The 10129-nt window shown below is 44.3% G+C and overlaps 1 pseudogene across 1 annotated transcript; it reads right to left on the reverse strand.

Moving 5' to 3' along the window:
• Positions 1-9088: 9088 nt before the first annotated feature.
• LOC116074611 lies at positions 9089-9654 on the reverse strand (annotated as a pseudogene). Its single transcript, XR_004112224.1, has one exon. The product of XR_004112224.1 is annotated as a cytochrome c, somatic pseudogene (transcript).
• Positions 9655-10129: the final 475 nt, after the last annotated feature.

Raw genomic sequence — 10129 nt, forward strand, 5'->3', positions numbered from 1 at the left:
CCTTGGGATCCCAGCCCACTGTCTTCTCAGAGCCCCTGGCAATTGGCCAGGCATCCCCGCTCACCTCTTTGGAGGAGCCACCCTGGTCATGTTCTCGGACATTTCTCTCCTGATAGCAGAAGCTGAGAGCCTGACCCCATCAACATCTGGAGGGGAGCCTCAGTGGACCCCGAAGGGGCAAGTGTAAACCTACACTCCCAGCTCTCCATGTAGTCCAGCCTGCAGGTAGGCAGGCCCACATGACTATGCAGTGCTGTCCAGCACTGTGCTAGAGTCGATTCTGGGACATAAGATAATCTGCAGCCAGGGTTTGAGGGCCTGACAGTAGCTATGGTACCCAGAGACCTCACAGAACCATCTTTTAGTTCTCAGCTGAAAGGACAAAGGAGCTGGAGTCTTAGGAGGTCCAGGATTTGAGCTGTGTTTTTAGCCAAGGCTAGAACTTTAGCGTGGGCTTTATATGGAGTAGAAGAAACATCAGGCACCACTTAAAGCAGCATAAGCCAAGGTGAGAGGCCCAGTAGAGGCAGAACTTGGCAGAGGAGGGAAGGGTGGTGCTCAAGTCACACCAGCACTCAGAAGCAATAGACAGAAAAGAGCCCCGAAGCAGGACAACACCGACAAGCCAGCGAGCATCCCCAGAAGGAACTACGCTTCCTCTTGTGGTAGAAGGAAAGAAGTCTGTTCTTTCTGGTATGTTAGGACCATGTCAGAAACTTTGGAGGCTAGTCTGGAGATACATCATAGGATGGCCACAAGACCTTGACCAAAGACACTTTAAAAAAAAAAATGAAAAGAAAAGAAACAGGTCTGGAGGTGCCTTTTCACTGCCCACTAGTGGCTTCAGGGTTTAGAAGGGAGCCTTCCGCCCAAGGAAGCTATAAAATCCATTAGAATTAACTCAGGGTGGGGAGACACTCCTGGGACACCTCTCCAATGGGTCCTATCTTTCTGTGAGTTGGTTCCTCTTGGACCTTGGGAGGTACAGGTGGTTTCAAAGAATTTCACTCTGAGCCAGTGATGGCTGCATAAGTAAGTGACAATCTATCTCACGTAGTGTAAAGAGGGCAAACTCCACAAGTTCTCTGAGCACACACACACATCCTGACGTGTGTATATGCATACACACAAAATGGTTTTTTTTTTTTTTAATAAATTTAAGGTTTCTTTGGGGTTCCCCCGAGGAGACCACTGATCTACCTGGTAGGAGCCTATGGCTTACAATAGAGGGACTATATGGAAGCTGCTGAGGCAAGTAGCCCTGCTGTGGAGTTGGTAGTCTCGCCCTTTAAGCCCTACTCCAGCGCTCCTTTTAGGGCTCCTTGCTTCCAACCTTTGCACCCTGGAGTGCTACTTCCTGGGTAAACCACAGGCCATTTTGACTAGCACGATTTGTCTGTGTGCTTCTTGTCTCTGAGCTCTTGTCTAGTACAAAATTTCCTGCCCTGCATTGCAGCTCGGCTTTGGACTCAGCAGGGCTTTTTTTGGTTTGGTTTGGTTTGGTTTGGTTTGGTTTGGTTTGGTTGGTTGATTTTGGAGACAGGGTTTCTCTGTGTATCCCTGGCTGTCCTTGAACTCACTCTGTAGACCAGGCTGGCCTCGAGCTCAGAAATCCACCTGCCTCTGCCTTCCAAACGCTGGGATTAAAGGCATGCGCTGCCGCCGCCACCCAGCTTGGACGTAGCAGTTTTTAACAGAATTCTAGCAGTCACTTAAAATGCAGTGGATGTATATTTATTTGAGGAATAGACACAAGAAGAAAGCTAAACAGTCATTTGTCTTAATTTTCACTAATGTGTACATTTTTCTTTTTCTTTTCTTTCTTTTTTTTTTTTATTTATATGAGTACACTGCAGCTGTCTTCAGACACACACTAGAAGAGTGCATTGGATCCCATTACACATGGTTGTGAGCCACCATGTGGTTGCTGGGAATTGAACACAGGACCTCTGGCAGAGCAGTCAGTGCTCTTAACTGCTGAGCCATCTCTCCAGCCCTTTGTGTGTGTGTGCGTACATTTTTCAAAATGTGAGTTCTAGGACAGCCAGAGTTACACAGAGAAACCCTGTCTCGAAAAAAAAAAAAAGAAAAGAAAAGAAGAGCTCTGCTGTACTCACAATGAGAAGGACAGAGTCGGAAGTCATGAGAACCTAGAGGACAGTTGGGTTTTGTTTTATGTTTTTGTTTGTTTTTTGGTTGGTTGGTTGGTTGGTGGTATGTGTTTAGTTTGATTTTGTTTGCTTTTCCTTTTTTGATTATGAGCATAGCCTTCATTTGCTTTTTGAGACCTGGTCTCCAGCTCCCTGTGTAGCTGAGGCTGGCCTTGAATTCCTGCTCCTTCCTCTACCTCCCAGCCCACAGACCACAGTCGTGGAATCAAGAGATAGAAACATGAGCCAAAGACTTGGATCTGCACTAGAAGTATAGCTGCCTAGCTACACGTGGGTCATCTGGAGGCAATGGGGGGAGGTTAGAGATGCTGTCTTAGTCAGGGTTTCTATTCCTGCACAAACATCATGACCAAGAAGCAAATTGGGGAGGAAAGGGTTTATTCAGCTTGCTTCTATCTTGCTGTTGATCACCAGAGGAAGTCAGGACTGGAACTCAAGCAGGTCAGGAAGCAGGAGCTGACGCAGAAGCCATGGAGAGATGTTCCTTATTGGCTTGCTTCCCCTGGCTTGCTCAGCCTGCTCTCTTATAGAACCCAAGACTTCCAGCCCAGGGATGGCACCACCCACAAGGAGCCCTAACCCCCCCCCCTTGATCACTAATTAAGAAAATGCTCCACAGCTGGATCTCATGGAGGCACTTCCCCAACTGAAACTCCCTTCTCTGTGATAACTCCAACCTGTGTCAAGTTGACACACAAAACCAGCCAGTACAGATGCCAATGGATCCTTTCTTACAGGAAGACTTTCTTTCTCATTTGGTCACTGCTTGCCTTCACACCAGGATGTGAGCGCCACAGAGGTTGCCTTTTTTTTTTTTTTTTTTGACATGGTTCTAGCATAGAGCCAAGCAAAGGTAGAGTATTCCTGTGAATTTACTGAATGGGAGGGTAAGGAAGAAAGAGTTCAGAGAGTACAGTCCAGAAAGATACTCCAAAGTCATCATGGACAAGCGGGCATCTGGTCATAGCTTGCCTTCTGGTCAGGATGTGCACTTGCGAGGACAGGAACAGTTCTTTACAGTGCCAGGATGGCCTCCCCAGTCAAGCGCCTAGACAGAGGTACTGGCTGTGGGACTAGAGGGAAAGAAGGGTGACCAAGAAAGCCCGTGCTACTGCTGTGCAAAGGATGTGTGCTGAAGGTGAAGACTGTAGGAAGCCAGGTCTCTGTATAGCCCTCTGCCTGTCCTGGAACTCACTCTGTAGAATAGGCTGGCCTGAAAGTCCTCAGAGATCTACCTGCCTCTCCCTCCCAAATACTGGGATTAAAGGCATGTGCCACCACTGCCCCACTAGAGTAGAGTATATTTTTGAAACAGGAAGGATGGGTTGCCTGTCTTGCCATGGCCTGTAATGAAGGGTAAAGGCACTGAGAGTCCAGGGTGGAGAACTGGGGAGGCCTGGAGCTAAATGGGAAGCTCTGCTATCCCAAGAAAGAAAAAAAGATCTTGGCCAACAAACATGGCGATGAAGTGAGCAGAAATATATATACAGCAAAAACCTAGGGCTAAGTAATGGGGTGATTTACATTCCCTTTTGGAGTGTAGAAGGTCCCAATACCCTCAGGGGACTCTTTGATGTTATAGTCATCATCCCCTGTTACCCATCTGCACATGATGCTAAATTACCTGAGAAAAGCATTGGCAGGCTGGAGCACCATGGCAGCTCTGTAAGTAACCCCAGGCTGCTCACTTCCTCACCAGGCTGGACTGGCTCAGATGTGAGTGGAGGGAGGTAGGTGGCAGGTGGCAGGCAGGTCTCTAAACCCAGAGAGCTTACCCAGGCCCAAGTCCACATGTGTATTCTCAGAATAGGCTTGTTTTATCTGGCTTTGTGGTGTGAGCTATTTTGTTTTCTGGGTTAGAGCCAACTCACAGTGAGAATGGTGGCGTTTCTCCCACTGCTGGGCTCCTTCCTGAGTCATCGAAGATGCTTGGTCTCTGTTGGTCTCATTTTCTGTTTGGGGCGAACAGACACGTACACACCCTATGGGGGAGTTGTGAAACAATGCCTCTTGTCCCTTGTCTCTCCTGCTCCATCTCTACCTGCCACGATGGGGACTCACTACTCCAATGCTTCCAGGCCAGACTACCTCCTTATGGGCTTCAGCCATCACAGAGATTTGTCGTGGCAAACTGAGTGTAAAGCTCTTCACTGAATAGCCACTTTCCCCCAAGGTACTCAAATTGCTCATTTGTCTCCTAAGCCAGCTCTCCCCTGCCTTGGAAAAACATTGTCACCACCCTCCCCCCCCAATCCCTGTCCCCCTCAGCACTCGCTACCCATCCTCCCTTCCCCTTCCAGCCACTGGCAGAATTAGTCTGCTTTTGCTTTCCTATCCTGGCCCGCTTAGGTGGATGAAATCATGTACATGTGGTCTTTTGTGTCTGACATCTACTTAATGTGATGAATTCGAGGTTCATCCATGCTGGCACTTCTCCCATACTTCACCTCTCACACTAGAATGAAAAATGTCTACCCTTATGGGTATGGCCATGCTTTGTCTATCATCGGCTGGTAGACATATACGGGTTGTTTCTGTCTTGAGCTATTAAGAATAATTTTGATGGGGGCAAGCGAGATGGCTCAGTGGTTAAGAGCACCATCTGCTCTTCCAGAGATCCTGAATTCAATTCCCAGCAACCACATGGTGGCTCACAACCATCTGTAATGGCATCTGATGCTCTCTTCTGGTGTGTGTCTGAAGACAGCTACAGTGTACTCAAATATATAAAATAATAAAATAAATCTTTAAAAAAAAAGAATACTTTTGATGTAAGTATTCATGCTCAAACTTTCGTGTGGACATACTTCTTCTCTTTATGACACAGACTCTCACCTGTGTAACCAGGTTGGCTCAGGACTCAGCAACTCTCCTGCTTCAGCCTTCCGAGCGCTAGGATTAAAGGTGTGGACCACTATGTCTGCCCAGCTCCTGAACATTTTTATCTTTCATGGGCATAGGTCTAGGAATGTCTTCTTCAATTTCTTCAAACTAAAACATTCATTCTAGAAAGGAGGGGGAGGGAGGCTCATGCGATTTGGGAAGTAAACATACTTTTTTTTATGTCTGAGAAAGCTGAACTGTACAAGTTCCTTTTCAGGATTATAGAAGCCAAAAACTGCTTAAGGAAGAGCCTCTGTAACAAAATTGTAGCAAGATTCATGAACCTATTGAGTTGCCTCTGAGAGCACCAGAGATACAGCTTTTGTTAGCTGACAAGGCTTTTCAGTCATATGGCTGCTTTGTGTCATCCTTGCTCCTGTAAGTGATCCCTCATCTCTACTCCTGTTAGAAAATAACATAATAGGGGGCTGGCGAGATGGCTCAGTGGTTAAGAGCACTGACTGCTCTTCCGAAGGTCCTGAGTTCGGATCCCAGCAACCACATGGTGGCTCACAACCACCTGAAATGAGATCTGACGCCCTCTTCTGGTGCGTCTGAAGACAGCTACAGTGAATTACGCTGGAGCAAGCCAGAGCGAGCCAGAGCGAGCAGGGCCAGCAGAAGTCCTGAATTCATTTCCCAGCAGCCACACACATGATAGCTCGTGGACATCTGTACAACCATAAATAAATAAAATAAATATTTAAAAAAAAAAAGAACATAATATAAAATGCAGCAGTTGAATCAGATGGCAGTAGCACATACTTTTAATCCCAGCACTTGGGAGGCAGAGGCAGGCAGGTTTTTATGAGTTCAAAGCCAGCCTTGTCTATAGAGTGAGTTCCAGTACAACCAGGGCTAAGCAGAGAAACCCTGTCTACAAATACAAAAACAGACAAATACAGTAGTCCACCAAGTTGGATTTGGATATTAGGTCATAATTTCCCTTTCTTGGGTAAGTAGGTGTGTGTGTGTGTGTGTGTGTGTGTGTGTGTGTGTGTGTGTGTTGTGTCTTACAGGAAAAGCTTCTTATATGAGTTGTATTTAAGTTTGTGAAAAATTGCCACACTATTCCCATAGGCTATATTTGAATGATCAGTCTCTAGTTGGTGGAACTGTTTTGAGAAGGATTAAGAGGAAGTGTGGCCTTGTTAGAGGTGTGTCATTGGAGGTGAGTTTTGAGGTTCTTTAATTCGTGATTTCTTTGTTTGTTTGGTTGGTTTGGTTTTTCAAGACAGGGTTTCTCTGTGTAGCCCTGGCTGTCCTGGAACTCACTCTGTAGCCCAGGCTGGCCTCAAACTCAGAAATCCACCTGCCTCTGCCTCCCAAGTGCTGGGATTGAAGGCATGCTCCACCGCCTCCCTGCTGTTTGTTTTTTCAAGACAGGGATTCTTCATGGCTGTCTTGGAATTCTTATAGACCAGGCTGGCCTCAATCTCAAAAAGGTCTCGTTGCCTCTGGGAACCCCGCTGCCTGTAGTGCTGGGATTAAAGTTATGAGCCACTGCTACTTAGCTGTGTTTTGAGGTTTCAAAAGCCCAGGTCAGACACAGTTACTCCCTCTCTGCATCCAACTTTCAGATTAGGATACAAGCTCTCAGCTACTGCATCAGTGCCATGCCTGCTTGTCTGCCACTTTACTTCCTGCCACAATAGTCATGGACTCACCATCCAAAAACTATAAGCACAAGGCTACTCAGAGAAACCCTGTCTCGAAAAAAAAAAAAAAAACTATAAGCAAGCCTCCAATTAAGGGCTTTCTGTTATGAAAATACCTTGGGCATAGTGTCTCTTCATAGGAACAGAAAACTAAAGACACTAATCAACACCTGCTGTTGTCCATCTTGTGGTGGTTAACAGCCATGTCTAGTGGGTATGACATCATGTCAGGTTGAAGTTCTGCCTTGTAGTTCTCTAATAGTCAGTGCTAATGAACATCTTCTCATGTATTTATGGCTACTTTCTATTGTTCTTGTGGATATTTTTCTTTTTCTTCTTTGTCTTTTTTTTTTTTTTTTTTTTTTTTTTTTAAATAGGATTTCTCTGTGTATCTCTGACTGTTCCGGAACTTGCTCTGGAGACTTGCTGCCCTCCAGCTCACAAAAACTTGCCTGCCACTGCCTCTCAAGTACAGGAGATTAAAGATGCAAGCCACCACCACCCAGCTTATATTTTTCATCTCTAGATCACACCAGAAAAATTTGCCATTTTAGCAACAGTAAGCCAGCCAATCTGGGAGCCATCTAACTCATTTTTTCTTGTTTTTATTAAGTTGTGAAAGTTCTGAGTCAGGAATACATCTCTTATCCCAGATCCTTTGGGACTGAAGTTACAAATGATTATGAGCTGCCATGTGGATACTAGGAATTGAATCCAGGTCCTCTGGAAAAGTGACCAGTGCTCTTAGTCTCCTAACTATCTCTCTAGCTCCATCATTGCTCTTTGCATTTTTGAGAGTTATTTGTTTCAAGAAAAGTAATGTAAGAAGTTTAATTTATTAATATTTCTTTGGTTATTTATGTTTTTGGTGTCCTGTATAAGAAACCATTGCCTAAAACTAGGCTAGGCAGTGGTGCTACATGCCTTTAATTCCAGAACTCGGGATGCAGAGGCAAGAAGATTTCTGTAGGTACAAGGCCAGCCTGTTCACAGAATGAGTGAGAATAGCCAGGGCTGCAAAGAGAGAAACCCTGTCTTAAACAAAACAAAAAACAAAAAAGGAAGAGGGGGAGAAGGAAGAGGATGAGGAGGAGGGGGAGGAGGAAGAAGAGGAGGAGAAGGAGGAGGAGGAGGAGGAGAAGGAGGAGGAGGAGGAGGAAGAGGAGGAAGAGGAGGAAGAAGAAAAGAGTTTGTATAGTTTTATACTTAGTCATTGGGACCAGTGAGATTGCCCAGTAAGTAAAAGCACCTGTTATCATTTGTTATCATTCCTAAAAATATATGAGCTGGTGAGATGGCTAGAGCATTGGCTGCTCTTCCAGGGGTACTGAGTTCAATTCCAGCACCCAAATGGTAGCTTACAACCATCTATAAAGGGGTCTAATGCCTTCTACTGGTGGCATGACTGGCCAATAAGCCTCTGGAGCTGTACAAAAAGGGCAAACTCTCTCTCTCTTTCACATATACACAGACTCTCTCTCTCTCTCTCTCTCTCTCTCTCTCTCTCTCTCTCTTTCACACACACACACACACACACACTTTCTCTCACACACACAATACTCTCACACACGCACACACATACACACTCTCTCTCTCTCTCTCTCTCTCACATACACACACACACACACACACACACACACAGAGTTGATAAAGCAAAGCTCTAACAAGCTCCAACAACTTTATTTCTTCTCCCACAGCTTATATATCCTAGCAACATCTTTCAAGCAATACAAAAATTACAATGTAGTTATATTGTTTTTCTTTTTTTTTTGTTTTTTTTTAAGTGTTAAATACTCTTTATTTGATATCACACATCAACCGCAGTAAATGTCTTTCAGTGGTAAAAGGCTGCATCCTGGATGTAGGGAACTCTAATTAAAACAACATTGTCAAGGATAGACAGTTGCTTCCTGGTGTTTGGCCACTGCCTGTAATGGGCCAGTGAACACAGACTGAAACACAGGGGAGTCTTCTTGTTTCTGAGACAGTGATAGAATTTTCCCAGTGTTTAAACATATTCATATTCCCAGTTATATAAATCTAAGTATAAAACCATTTAATAGGTTTGAGGCAACACCCCCATATTTATGGAAAGTAAACCATTACTAATTAAGTCCAATCTTATCTTGAGAAAGGGAAAGCAGTGATTGCATGGATACAACTGAAATTGTTGCTTTAAAAAAGATCATATCCGGGCTGGTGAGATGGCTCAGCAGTTAAGAGCACTGACTGCTCTTCCAAAGGTCCTGAGTTCAAATCCCAGCAACCACATGGTGGCTCACAGCCATCCTTAATGAGATCTGACAACCGCTTCTAGTGTGTCTGAAGACAGCTACAGTGTACTTACATATAACAATAAATAAATCTTTAAAAAAAAAAAAAGATCATATCCATTTTACGACAAGTCAGTTTTACTTAGGTCAGGACTGTCCAACAAAAACATTGTTAGCCATTCATGATCTGAATTTGGAGTATGAATTAAATTATGATATACATCAAAAGCCATGGGACATTTGTTTTGTAATACATAAGGCAGTGGAATTACTCATTCGTTGCCTTTTTAAGATAAGCTATTAGGTCTGCCCTTTCTCCCTTCTTCTTGATTCCAGCGAAGATCATTTTTGTTCCAGGGATGTACTTCTTGGGATTCTCCAAATACTCCATCAGGGCATCCTCTCCCCAGGTGATGCCTTTGCTCTTGTTGGTATCTGTGTAAGAAAATCCAGCAGCCTGACCCATCTTCCACCCAAACAGACCATGGAGATTTGGTCCAGTCTTATGCTTGCCTCCCTTTTTCACAGTGTGGCACTGGGCACACTTCTGAACAAAAATCTTCTTGCCTTTTTCAACATCACCCATTTTTAATTCGCTCCAGCTTGGTCAAGACAGATGTCCCGCTGTCTCTCTGTTTTTCTTTTAAATGGATAATTCCAATGGGATTAAAAAACATGTTCCTTGGGGGCTGGTGAGATGGCTCAGTGGTTAAGAGCACCAACTGCTCTTCCAGAGGTTTTGAGTTCAAATCCCAGCAACCACATGGTGGCTCACAACCATCCTTAATGAGATCTGATGCCCTCTCCTGGTGTGTCTGAGAACAGCTACAGTGTACTTACATATAATAAAAAACAAAAAACAAAAAACAAAAACAAAACAAAACAAAACAAAAAAAAATGTTCCTTAATACCTTTACATGATTAGATATTTTATATAATACAGGTAAAAGAAAAATTATTCCCAGGAACCTACATACAATCATATCTAAGCAGCTTGTTAATAGATTTACAAAGTGTAAGCAAACAAGATATTTTTTTCTCAATTTCTCTTTTTGTTTTTGTTTTGTTTTGTTTTGCTTTGTTTTTGAGACAGGGTTTCTCTGTGTAGCCCTGGCTGTCCTGGAACTCACTCTGTAGACCAGGC

Source organism: Mastomys coucha, unplaced genomic scaffold (genome assembly GCF_008632895.1).
Source record: "Mastomys coucha isolate ucsf_1 unplaced genomic scaffold, UCSF_Mcou_1 pScaffold11, whole genome shotgun sequence".
NCBI classification, from domain to species: Eukaryota; Metazoa; Chordata; class Mammalia; order Rodentia; family Muridae; genus Mastomys; species Mastomys coucha.